We start from the raw sequence: 13367 nt of genomic DNA, 5'->3' as shown, positions 1-13367 counted from the left end.
GGTACCTGAATTGAAGGAGAATCAGTGGATACAGCTCCAGGGGTGTGCCGTTAGTGACTCAGGCTAAGGGTAGGAGATGGGATATATCTGTGTGGGTTCCAAGAGGCTCCATAAACTGAGATTTTCACTAGTGAAGACTGTGGCAACCTCTATAGTTAAGGCTATAGAAATCTGTAGTGGTGATGATTTTTGCTGGAATCCTCAGTGGAAAAGGCTGCTTGGATTCCCTTGATCCCCCCACCTTATAGAAAGAAATGACATACAAGGTTATTCCTCTTGATGCTCAGATATGTCAGATGAAAAGATGAGGTGAAACAGGGAAAATTCTTTTTATATTTTTCTACCTTGCCATCCTCAGTTTTCATGTTCTACTGAGGTGCTATAGCTTTTTAATTATACTCCAGAGCTCTCTCAGAGCTATATTTGGCCATAAATAGTTGTTAAATAATTGTTTTGTGAAGGCACAGAGACTGGGACCTTCTGTTCTTCCATGTTGTTAGCATTTCTTTTCCCTTAGTTTACTTCGGAGTCTTCTAGGTATTTGTCATGTGCGCCATCCCAATTTCTGTTTCTAGAATACTCTCTCCAATCAGACATTGCATAATTCAAAGACTTTAATATGTATCCAAAGCATTTTAAACTCATAATTTCAAAACGTAAATATTACAAATGGCAATTCCTACCCATGGTTGATGTCATCTAAAAGGTGGGTCAGTGATTCTTGGTGTCTCTGCCCAGATCTCTCCCATCCCCCTTTTATCCTCCATAGCACTAAGGCGGCCAGAGTCTCTTAGCTAATACGGTACTATTCACCGGAGTTGTGAGAAAGCAGAAACTTAAAATCAGCTGAAAATTTACTGAAGGAATTGAACTAAATTATTATTTTCTGGAAACATCACTAACATGTACTAAAGGAGATAACATTTACGTAAGTTGAAAAAAGTTCTGCAGGAAGACATTGAAGGGAGGGGGGAGGTTTTGGTGGAGGGAGGGTAATGGGTGGGGCCACATCTATGGTGCATCTTAGAATGGGTACAGGCGAAACTTACTAAAGGCAGAATACAAATGCCTGCATACAGTAATTAAGAAAATGCCATGAAGGCTACGTTGAACAGTTTGATGAGAATATTTCAGATTGTATATGAAACCCACACATTGTACCCCTCGAATGCACTAATGTACACAGCTATGATTTAACAATAAAAATAAATTAATTAAAAACATAAAATTAAATTAAAAAAAAAAGATTTGATATTTCTCCCACTGCTTCCTGGAGTTCTGTTTATCCAGTGATTTAATTTTTAATACAAGGCATTTATAGTCTAATTTATGACACTGAGTCTAAATCCAGCCATTAAACACTTTTAGTTTTAGTGTTTTTTTTTTTTCCCCCACAAGTAATGCTTCTGGATGGGTACAGATCAATGCATTTTTCTGCTCTTTAACACAGACCTTACAAGCCCTATTTCGATTTCCTCAGGTTTTCTCTTGTAGTCTCAATTCCATTGTTAAATAATGCTACTCCACCAGACAGCATTGACTTGGGATAATTAAAGCATTTGTGCAAACTTAGGTAGAGCTCTGCTTTAGTTAGGACCCATGTGCCAATTTTCCTTCATGCTCAGTTTCCAAAAATACTGCTTTCCTTTTATGTATTAATGAGGAGAAAAGGGTTGGTAGAATAATCTTCACTGCTATTAGGAAACAGCTTTTCAAGTTAAAAATAACAAGGCCATGAGGTCTGGCTGTCTAACCAGGCTGGATAAAACCTTACAGATATTACTGTAGAGAACAATTCTACATTGTGTCAAGGGCTGAATCAGCCCTTTTTTTCTCTTGCGCTCACTTTTTAGATCCTATTATGATGGAAATAGGCTGTGAATGAGCTCCAATTGTATCCAGAACTGAAAATATATTTCATAACTGTTTTTAATATATTTAAAAGTGTAACCCTCAGATAAGATTTTCAATCTATCTCCCACATAGAAATGGAAATTATTAATAACAGCAGTTATTCCCAAATTCCTCTTTTCACATGGAATCATGACAACATGCTTCTTTTGAACGTTTAAGGAAAAAGATGCATGTTACCATCATTAAAAATATACCCCTAAGTATATTTTAAAACATCAATCTAGAAGTTACCTATTGATGTCATGCAATCAAAGGTGTAAGTAATGTGCTTAGGGAACATTAAAACAGCTGTAAGAGGATGGCAATTCATTTCATTTTCTGTGTATATACAAAAAGTACTTTTAACATTAGCTGCTCTTAATGTAGCTACCATGAAGAATAAAAATTCATAGTAGTATAACTTTAAAAATAGTAGTGCCTGAAAGTTTTAGAAGAAGAATTAAAAAGAGCAAAACTTATATAGCAGAGATCTTAGATTGTGCTTTTTTTTGAAAATACTGAATATATCATTAGCTCCTGTTAAACGTTTTCTTCTCTTGCTAGTAACTTATGCTTTCTTTCCTCTGATAAATTCAATCTAAATTATTACTATAAAACCAATACGACTTTTGTTGGGTTTGTGTGTTAGTTATAAATCAGGTGAGATTATTGACAGGTTTGGGGGACTGAATTTTGAAGACAGCCTTTCCTCTTTGACTGAGTCAATATTTTAAAGCACATTGGCAGAGTAATGTTTAAGCTAAGCGGTAGGTCATCTGAGGACCTCAAGGCAATAGACCTAGCTCTACCTCTTTACCAGAATTCCAGAATTTGTAGCATTTAAAATCCCCCTAGTATCTAGCAATATAGTGTCCCCCTCTTGACAGGGTATTAAAATATTTTGAAAAGTAATATTCCATAGTACAACAAGGATGGGGAAAATTGAAAAAAGTATCCTATATAGGGTCACAAAAACCATAAGTCTTTTCAGGGTCTTCATGTTGAAAATGTAGCTTAAGTCTCTTCACCTCTGTGCTCTTTCTCTTTGAAGAGTCTTGTTGAACTGTTGAAAATTGATGCTAATGAACTTTCAAATTAAAAAATGCTAAGTTAGGAAATCATCCTGCTTTTCATTAAAAAATCATCAAAGCCCAGGCTTCTACCCTGATAATTAAAGCCTAATATGCAATATTCATGATAGTTATAATTTCTTCATCACCTTTGCCGATGAATCTGTGAGTGGCTATTGACAGCCAAGGGTTGGCTTTAACTTAATTATTGTTATCTTTCTAGCATCAATACATTTTCCCCCCAAATCCTGAGGCCTATAACTATTCATGAGTCACTTCACCTGTGTGCGAGATGTAGTCCAAGATGAATTACCCTGGTTCATTTTCTAAAGGACTTAATTTTAATAATTACCTGCTACAGAAATAAAATAAGAGAAGCAATGAAGCCATTATTACTGATAAAAGTTGCACGTGTTTTTGATAAAAGTTATTTTTGGCCACTCTCCTTGAAGTTGTCTGTAATTTTTTGTTGTTGCAGCTGTCGCTGCTGTTTTAGCCGGCCAGGGCCGAACCCGCCACCCTTGGTATATGGGGCCGGCGCCCTACCCACTGAGCCATAGGTGCTGCCCTTGTCTATAAATTTTGATTGAGAGGTAAGGGCTAGCAGAGGGGGAAAAAGGCTACAAAGATTACATACAGGAGTAATTAATAGCACATTGCTGTATGTGAAATGCAGTGGCTTGTTTTAAATTGTTTACAGTGGTTTCCTTCCCTTCTGGTATTTAATGTTCATGTGCCTAGTTCCGTAATCAGGTGTTACTATTCTTAAAGGCAGTTTCTGCGATGAGCTGAAAATCAGCTCTTCTCTAACAGAAAGTTTAGGGGAACGAGAAAATAAAACGAGTTAGAATAGGTATGATAATACGTACACACATACAAAAAAAGTGATGAGAAGATCTAATGCTCAGGCGTGTTTCAAAAAAGAGTTACATAGAAATTCAGCTTCAGGACTTGCTGGAACACCACACTTAAATGTGGTGCTGGATGTCTGGAAAAGAATAAAGTATACGCAATTACTTCCTCCGTAGACCTAAGTATTAATGCATTTGAAAGTTAAGTATGCATGAATTTTTTAGTCAGTTAGTTTTAGTGGTTGCCAAAGGTACTGAAATTCGTGGCAGAGTTGGTATGCATAATAAATAGTGTCCACTGCATTCAAGGTCAGATTTTGGTAGTAAAAAGTATATATGTCTATTTTTCACTGACAGCATCCAGCATTATTGCATCCAGAAGTTATGTTGAATTTTCTTTCTTTCTTTCTTTCTTTTTAACAGAGGGAACAGTGTGTCATGTCATGGCACATGCATACAGTTATTTTAACAACATTAAAATCAAAGTTCTTCTGGGGCCAAGCCCACTGTGTGTGATGGATAGAGATGATGTTCTGCAGATTTGGTCCTTTGCCATTTATTATAGCATAAATATTTTATGTCACCTGAAATTCATGGTAATAAGAATTAAGGGTCCCTTCCACCACCTGGAACTGGTGACCTGGGAATGCCTGTGTCTGTCATAGAGTAAAATAAGAATAAAATTTAATAAAATAAGATGTAGACTTTCAGGTGCTCTAAGACTATGGTAAAATATGATGTCTCTTCCTAACAATGGAATTAAATTTCCCTTATGATGCAAAACCTGATGAGAGGAGAGAGTTCTGCTGCCTTTGTGGTTCTTTCTAATTGTCTGTGTTAACCCTGAGGAGGACAATTAGTACAGAGAAATGGGAGAACACGAAATGCCCTTTCAATTACTAATAAAGTGTGTATGTCTATTTCTAGGATACACACGGGGAATGGTGCACCCCTTGAGACTGTTCTCACCTCAACCCTAGTGCATCATTGAGGGCTTAATGTTGAGGTACTCTGAAACTCATTTAGATTTCAATGTTCCTCAGTCAATGGGAAAAGGGGGGATGCTGGACAAAGGCTGTTGTAACTGTGGAAAGCAGTAGAACATGTTTCTACTTCTACCATCATCATCCTAAAAATAGTAATGAAGATTGAGCTGAAAGCCCCCGTATTAGGAGTGACTAGTTGCCATCTGTCGAGTCACAATCACTCTCTCTGACACTCACTCTATGCTTACTTGGTCAATCATTAAAAAAAAAAAAAAAAAAAGAAAACTATCCCATATTAATCGTGTGCCAGTGATTGTTATGGGTTCTAGAATTATAGGAGAAAAACAAATGTTTGATGTTTAAGATCTCTGGAGTCAAACCTCTTAAAACATGTTAGTCACCAACAAATGTTATGAATGTGAACAAATTAATATCTTTGCTATACCTCATTTTTCTTACCTAAAAATGTAATGAGAATAGCATCTGTTAGCAAAATAGAGAATATTAAATAATTAAAATAAATTGCTTGATAAAGGGTGGTCATATTTATATATTGGCACGTGTTGTTCATATGATTATTTTACTGAATGTTAGTGCTGTAGTCTGGTACCATACTGAGTGCCGGATTATAAAAATATATGCATCCTGGTTTTGTCGGCTTACCTGAGATAGAATCCAGAGTCAAAATTCCTTTTTGTAGAATGAATTTCCTCTGCTGGGAAGCTGGTTGTGCCTGTAAGCACTTTCTCTGGTGATGAACCACAAAGCCTAAAGGAAATAATGGGTAAGATCATTGCTGTTGTCCTGAGCTGAGGTGTCCTCCTGGCTGGTTGTCCTGTCTGTGCTCAGGGAGAAACTTATTTAAGAAGTGAATTGATGGTTCTGCCATTTATTCCGCAGTTACATTGGCCAGGCTATGCACAGAGTTCTACATTTATTGTGACTCCTTTCTTCCCTTAAAGACATGGCATCTAATTTCAGGATCTTTTAAAAGCTTTTGGGAGCAAGACACAATTGTAAGGGGGACTTTACGTAACAAATGCAATCAGTGTCACCTAGTTTCTTGTACCTTCAATGAATCCCCAACAATAATAATAAAAAAAAAAAAAAAACAGTGCATAGACACATGGATTAGAATAAGGAAAAACAATGAAGAAAGAACACATATCTAGTTGAGGAAAAGTGTGGACTAAGCAGTTATTTAACCTCCTTCTGCATCAACTGTAAATTGTCATTAAGGGGCGTTTTTTTTTTTAATTATTATGGGTATATAATAGTTGTATGTCTTTATAAGATACATATGATATTTTGATACAGCCAATAAATTAATGAATTAAATGTAATGGGGTATCTATTACCTCAGACATTTATCATTTAATTATGTTAGGAACATTTTAATTTCACTCTTTTGATTATTTTAAAGTATACCCTAACTTATTGTTGATTTGGTTGTGCTATCAAATATTTTTCATTCTATCTCAGTGTCTAACTACATTTTTCCACCTATTAACTATCCCTGCTTTACCCCCCTCCCCACTCCCCAGCCCAGCCTCTGACAACCATCATTAATGTTCAATCTCCATGAGTCCAGCCTCCTACAAGTATGAGATGTATCTTTCTGTGCTTGACTTATTTCACTTAGCCTAGAGTTCTCCACCCCCATCCATGTTGTTGCCTATGACGGGATTTCATTCATTTTCTGGCTATATAATATCCTGCTGTGTATGTGTACCACAGTTACTTTATCTCTTCATCTATGGATGGACATTTAGGTTGATTCCAAATCTTGACTGTTGTGAATAATGTGCTGCAGTAAAAATGGAAGTGCAGATAGATACCTTTTCAATATACTAAATTTCTCTCCTTTGGATTTATACCCAGGAGTGCAATTGCTGGGTCATGGTAGTTGTATTTTTAGTTGTTTTTGTTCTTGTTTTGTTTGTTTGTTTTTGAGGGAGATTCTAACGGTTCTGCATAGTTGCTGCATTCATTTCATTAATTTACATTTCCACAAGCAGTATACATAGGTTCCCCTTTCTCCACATCCTGGCCAGCATTTGTTATTGCCTGTTTTTTTGATAAAAGCTAATTTAACTAAAGTGATATCTCATTGTAGTTTTGATTTTCATGTCTTTGATGACTAGTGATGTTGAGCATTTTGTTTTTTGCATGTGCTTGTTGGCCATTCACATGTCTTCTTTGGGAAAAGACATACATGTCTATTCAGATCCTTTCCCCATATTTTAATCAGATTATCTGATTTTTCCTATTGAGCTGTTGAGTTCTTTCTGTATTCTAGTTATTAATTCCTTGTCAGGTGGTTGGTCTGCAAACATTTTCTCTCCCAGTCTGTGGATTGTCTCTTCACTATTTTGATTGCTTCCTTTGCTATGCAGAAGCTTTTAACTTGATGTGATCTCATATGTCCATTTTTGTTTTGGTTGCCTGTGCTTTGGGATATTACTCAAGAAGTCCTTGCCCAGACCAACATCCTGAATCTTTTTCCCAACATTTTCTTTCATAGTTTAGTTTCAGGTCGTAGATTTAAGTTGTTCATTCATCTTGATTTGCTTTATGTATAGGATGAGAAATAGGCTCTGGTTTCATTCTTCTGCATATTGGAAACCCAGTTTTCCCAGCACCACTGAATGAAGAAACCATTGTCTACCCACTTTATGTTCTTGGCAACTTTGTTGAATGTATCTTTACTATAAATGTGTGGATTTATTACTGGGTTTTCTTTTGTTTCATTGGTCTACATGTCTGTTTTTGTGCCAGCTCCATGCTGTTTTGATTATTACAACTTTGTAGTACAGTTTGAGATCAGGTACTGATTCCTTGAGCTTTGTTGCTTTTGGTAGTACAATTGCTCATCTGATTTTTGGCTCCTCGGAAGGTGTGACCTTGCATGGATAATGTTGAATTTGGTGTTCACGTGGAATGACAATTGCAGAAGGTTTCTATTTGGCCATCTTGCCCCCAGGGGTTGGGTTTTTAATTCTTCCTAACGCCCTTGATTCTTACTTTAATTAACAGTGTCTAAACCACAGTTAACTGCCCTTAACTTCAGCTTTCATCAGTGCAATGGAGTTAATCACATCATTTCTGCCTAAGTATGTTGTAGGTCTTTGAAAGATGATGTACCATATCTGATGGTCTTGCACAGTGCCTGACATGTAATACACTCTCATCAAAAGAAACCAATTAGAACCACTCAATGTGAATGGTTGAAGATTTAAAGTGTTTTTTTATTCCTCCCTCCAAGTAGGTTAAAAATCATATAGCATAATTTCCAGGCCAGTTGTAAGCTAATTTTGATTAAGTGTGTAGACTTGTTTAATGGCTCCATGAAGTGTCTAACTCTATTAGAGATCACCAGCCTTTTATACCCCAAATGTATATTTTCTTCCTACCCATTTTTAGTCTTCTTCTTCTTCTTCTTCTTCTTCTTCTTCTTCTTCTTCTTCTTCTTCTTCTTCTTCTTCTTCTTCTTCTTCTTCTTCTTCTTCTTCTTCTTCTTCTTCTTCTTCTTCTTCTTCTTCTTCTTCTTCTTCTTCTTCTTCTTCTTCTTCTTCTTCTTCTTCTTCTTCTTCTTCTTCTTCTTCTTCTTCTTCTTCTTCTTCTTCTTCTTCTTCTTCTTCTTCTTCTTCTTCTTCTTCTTCTTCTTCTTCTTCTTCTTCTTCTTCTTCTTCTCCTTCTTCTTCTTCTTCTCTTTCTTTTTGAGACAGAATCTGAGTCACCCTCAGAAGAGTGTCGTGGCATCACAGCTCACAGCAACCTCAAACTCTTGGGCTTAAGCGATTCTCTTGCCTCAGCTTCCCAAGTAGCTGGAACTATAGGCACCCACCACAACGCCCGTCTATTTTTGGGTTGTAGTTGTCATTGTTTAGCGGGCCCGGGCTGGGTTCAAACCCGCCAGCCCTGGTGTGTGGCTGGCACCCTACTCACTGAGCTCTGGGCACTAAGCCCCATTTTTATTCTTATTAGTAGAAAATTCCAAAGATAAATACACTTTTTTTTTCAATGATTTTAACTATTTTTCTCATGTACAATGCCATCTTATAATAAGTGGAGTAAACATTAATGAAAATTAGGTAGGTAGATAGATATGGCTATATCTATTCAATTCCCCCATGCTTTATATAATTCTCATTTATATAATAAAATAGCAAGAGTACATAGTAGAATGAATAACAAGAGAGGAAAAATTGTCCTACAAATGTACTAAGCCCACATTACTACACATGTACAAAATAAAGTCATTTTCATATTGTTTACAAAACAAATAAAATAAAAAATGCTATCCTTCACTAGAAAATTTCTTCTGGTTGTTGAAATGCTATATTCTTTAAAACCTTATAAAAAGACTCTTCCATGATAAAGAAGCCAAGGATACACTAGGCTAATTATGATGTTGGTTTTGGTGCAGGAAAGATTTATTCTTACAACTTATTAGAGAATTATTGGACTGCTAAGTTACGGAGTTATTAAAACAAACTCTGTTTTTCTCTATGTTTTTCCAAATCATCAACATTTTTAAAAAGTTACATAAGGGTATAAGACATTGAATAAAAGATCATAAGCTTAAGTTTCTACTTAAAGCAAAGCTAATTTGATTTAAAATGATCAAAGCTTTAGCTTCACTTGTGGGATCAGGAAAATAATGCACCTTGATGTATAAAAGTCTTATTTTGATAAGAAAATTTTGTCTTCAGTTAAGGTGAAAAGGTGAAGAATATAGGGAAATTATTTACTGCCAAAATGTCATAGGTAGAAATAGGTTTATTATTAGTAGCTCAGCCTTTTAAAACAGCAAGTAGAATTATTTTCTAGGCAAAATATTAATTCCTTAATTCCCATTGGGTTCCCATTTTGAGCTGTTCTTTATCTTATACAAAACTCAATGCTGCTGATGAGAACCCATTCGTAGAATCTGAACCAATGAAAACGATTCTTAATGTCAAAATCTCCTTTTATTACTTTGACTATCTTTCCATCTAATCCATTTCCATTCATATTTGAAGACTCAATGTAATGCTTACCCCATGATTTTTTCCTTAGTTATTATCACCTCATCTATTGGTAAACTCTATTCTCACAAACCAAGCTATTAATTTTGTGCTGTTTATAGTCCTTGCTCAGTATCTCAAGGTTAACAATTTGTCCTCCCAACTGAACTGAAAACTGATCAACAGTAGAAATGGGTGGAGAACCTGCAACCTCAAAGCCACATATGGCTCTTCAGATCCCCAAGTGCAGCCCCTCCAGGGAATGCAAACTCCAGTTTCCTTGAGGGATTTGTTCTGTGGAGTTTGCATTTGGCGAAAAGGCTACACTCAAGGATCCAGAAGGTCACATGTGGTCCCAAGGCCACATGCAGGTTCACCACCCAGGCTTCATGGCCCAGCATAGTACAGAAGTACTTTGAATTAGGCTCTCATTTTAAATAATAAAAGTCAAGTCTATGGATGAAGGGACAGTAAGGAAAACATGGAGTTTGGGGGTTGGTTAGTGGGAGAGTGTCTATGCTGGAAGGTGGGGTGCCGAGGAAGCTGTTGGAAAAGACAACAACAGCTTCATCCTGAGTGAGACTCATTTGGGCCCCAGCCTGTGGTAGGGTCTGTCAGTAGCTCCTTCCCTGAGGTTCCCAAGGGAGAACTGGTTCCGCAAGAGACATGGGGTAATTCTATCCACAACTCGGGATCTGGAACTTGTCTGTGTTCTTGGTTCACCCGCTACACAATTCATATCTACATTTAATGTGGAAATGAGATTTTCAAATTAAAGACTAAGCAAACAAAACATCCCAGAGGAACTACTGTACTAAAATCTCTCGGGAGAAATGAATGGGAACATTTCCTGAGTGCCCCTCTCACTGTGACTCAAAAGGAGAGAGAGGGTCCCTGCTGTCTCCTAACAGCTGTGGCAGATACATCAGGTGTGTTCCTGGCACAGTGGCACCTTGTGGACATGGGATTGCTCCTCCAGGGCCGATAGGCTCTTAGGAATTCCACTGAGCAGAAGCAGCTGGATCCAGCAAGAAATTGGTTTGTTTGTGAGCTCAAGCTATTCATCTCTGTGAGGATCCCAGTTAGATTTGACTGAGGAGAGAAAGGACTTTTTAGAGAACTGAAAATCAGAGTCAGTGAAAGTTACTTCATTACTAGTGCTGTGACCCCCACATGTATCACCACCTGTTCAAGCATAGTCTTGTATTTCAGAGTCAATCTATTTGGCAAATCTTTCAAACTATAGAAAAAAATTAGAATAAGAAATCCAAACTTTTTTTTTTATTTTTATGAAGTATGTATGGCTTTGAGTATGAAGTCAAACTATATTGACTCAAAGCTCTTATTATGGAAATTAACTATTAATTCTTCCAGATGTACCAGAAATCATTCAAAAATAATTCTTCCCGAGGACAACTATTTTAAACTTTGATAGTGCTCAGGCCATCATTATGAAGTGTATTATAAACACATTGGGGCTCCCCCCCCCCAGTACATCTAGTAGGCTCAGGAACTTATAGATAAGGAAGAGAACTGAAAAAACTAAAGGATTTAAGTGCTCTATGGAAAACACTTTTGTTTCTTATGTATGACATTTTATACCAGGTAAAAAGGTATGTTGGAACTTTTCTCATTAAACCCAGAGACTGAACTCATATGTTATTTAGAAGGGACCGAATTCTAGAACTAATCTTGGGCAATCAAGAAAAAGAGTAGACAGAGAACTCTCATTGATGCTCCTAAGAAGTCTGCATGGTCCTGCTTTCTCAAATTACAACCATGGCTTAGCAGAGGTACACGTGGACAGAGCACGTAGCTTGAGATAGGCACCTCTTCAGCCTATCACATTTGTACTGCCATTCTCACCGTTTCAGCATCAGGATTATTTTACTGAGGCACTATGCCAAATGATCTCCTCATTCATTTATTTAATTCCTTAAACAAACAGCCCAATGAGTAAAGCAGTTCCAGCCCCAGGTTTCCAATGAGAAAACTGCAAATAAGTAACAGGTGCAAATTCACAGAGCTACACATGACAGAGCTATGCTCTGAACTCAGTCCGATTCGAGAGTTTGGCTTCCTTATCAATGAGTGTTGTACCCTGCTTCCCAGAACTTTTGGTTATTTAAATTCACGCATTCTTTATATCTACTGGATAGAAATGATGGAATCCATTCTTCTTCCTTTACTTCTGCCTAATAAGGAATTTTGCTATTGTCTTTCAAAGAGAATTGCATCTGAGCTGTTTATGGGCTTGCCCTAACCAAGAGAAAATGGTGTTCAGCCGAAACATCATTTCCATTTGCAAAATGACCAAATGTGCTTTTAGGTTAAGTAAAATCTAGGTGGCATATTATTTATCCTCAGAGTAAATATCAGTATCCCATTTATTTATAATAATCTTTCCCATCTTTATTGCACTTCACCAATTTGAAGGACCATCTCCGACCTTTCTCAATGACCATCATACTCTCCACCCACCAATCAGCATTCTTAACTCTCATTGTTTTTGAAAATCTAGCAGACATGTTGGCTCGACGATCTGAACTCACATTTTCATCTCAGCAACAACTTAATTAGGTCTTCATCACAATCTTCAACTCAGAATCAAACGTATGCAACATCGTTCCCTCTGTCTCCCTTCCTCTCCGTTTACATCCTTCCTTTTTTGTTAATTCCTTCCTTCTAAAATTGAAAATATATGCCAGACACTGTGACAGAAACTAGGGTTTTGATAAAGAGGAATTGATATTCTTTGCATCTGATGATATACTAGGGGAAGATTTACAATAAAATCCATTATTGTATTGCAGTAAAGAAAGTGTAATAGGAGCTCAGACGGTCTCAACCTTCCTAATGTCACAACCCTTTAATTCAGTTCCTCAGGCTATGGTGACTCCCAACCATAAAATTATTTTCATTGCTACTTCATAACTGTAATTTTGCTCCTGTTATGAATTGCAATGTAAATATCTGATATGCAGGAGACCTCCAAAAGGGTCACGACCCACAGGTTGAGAACCACTGGTCTAGAAGTAATGGAATCTTAGTAAACCACATCTGGGGGTTGGGGGCACTATTAATGTGTAGTGTTGGCCAATTTTCTGTTCTGAATAATCCCACTGCAGAAGATTTCAAGCAGCTTCAATCATGTCGTGGAACTTGTAACTGTAAAGAGATATGCCTATTTGCTTTCATAAGCTGTGAGTCACCTCCAGCACACTACTGGCCAGCCATGAGTGATTATTGGTGGATATTGAAAGAAGTGTCACACTGAAGTTGACATTTAATTCCTTTCTTGAATCATAAGTGATTATCTTCCAAGAAAATAAAGAGAATGAAAGCATCCCAGGCTAACAGCAGTAATGCAAAGGGATGAAGGGATTTGAGACCAGAGCACAGACAACTGTAATAGTCAACATAAGATATGAGGAAGGGAATAAAAAGGAAAAGGAAAATTAAAGAGTCTTTTTTAAGATAGAATTATCAGAAACTGGCAATCAATATTATGGAAGGATAGAGAAAAAGAGAAAAAAAAAAGATAAAAGTTTTTATGCG

This window comes from Nycticebus coucang, chromosome 3, assembly GCF_027406575.1.
Source record: "Nycticebus coucang isolate mNycCou1 chromosome 3, mNycCou1.pri, whole genome shotgun sequence".
Classification (NCBI taxonomy): Eukaryota; Metazoa; Chordata; class Mammalia; order Primates; family Lorisidae; genus Nycticebus; species Nycticebus coucang.
Note: the sequence above shows the minus strand (reverse complement) of the source record.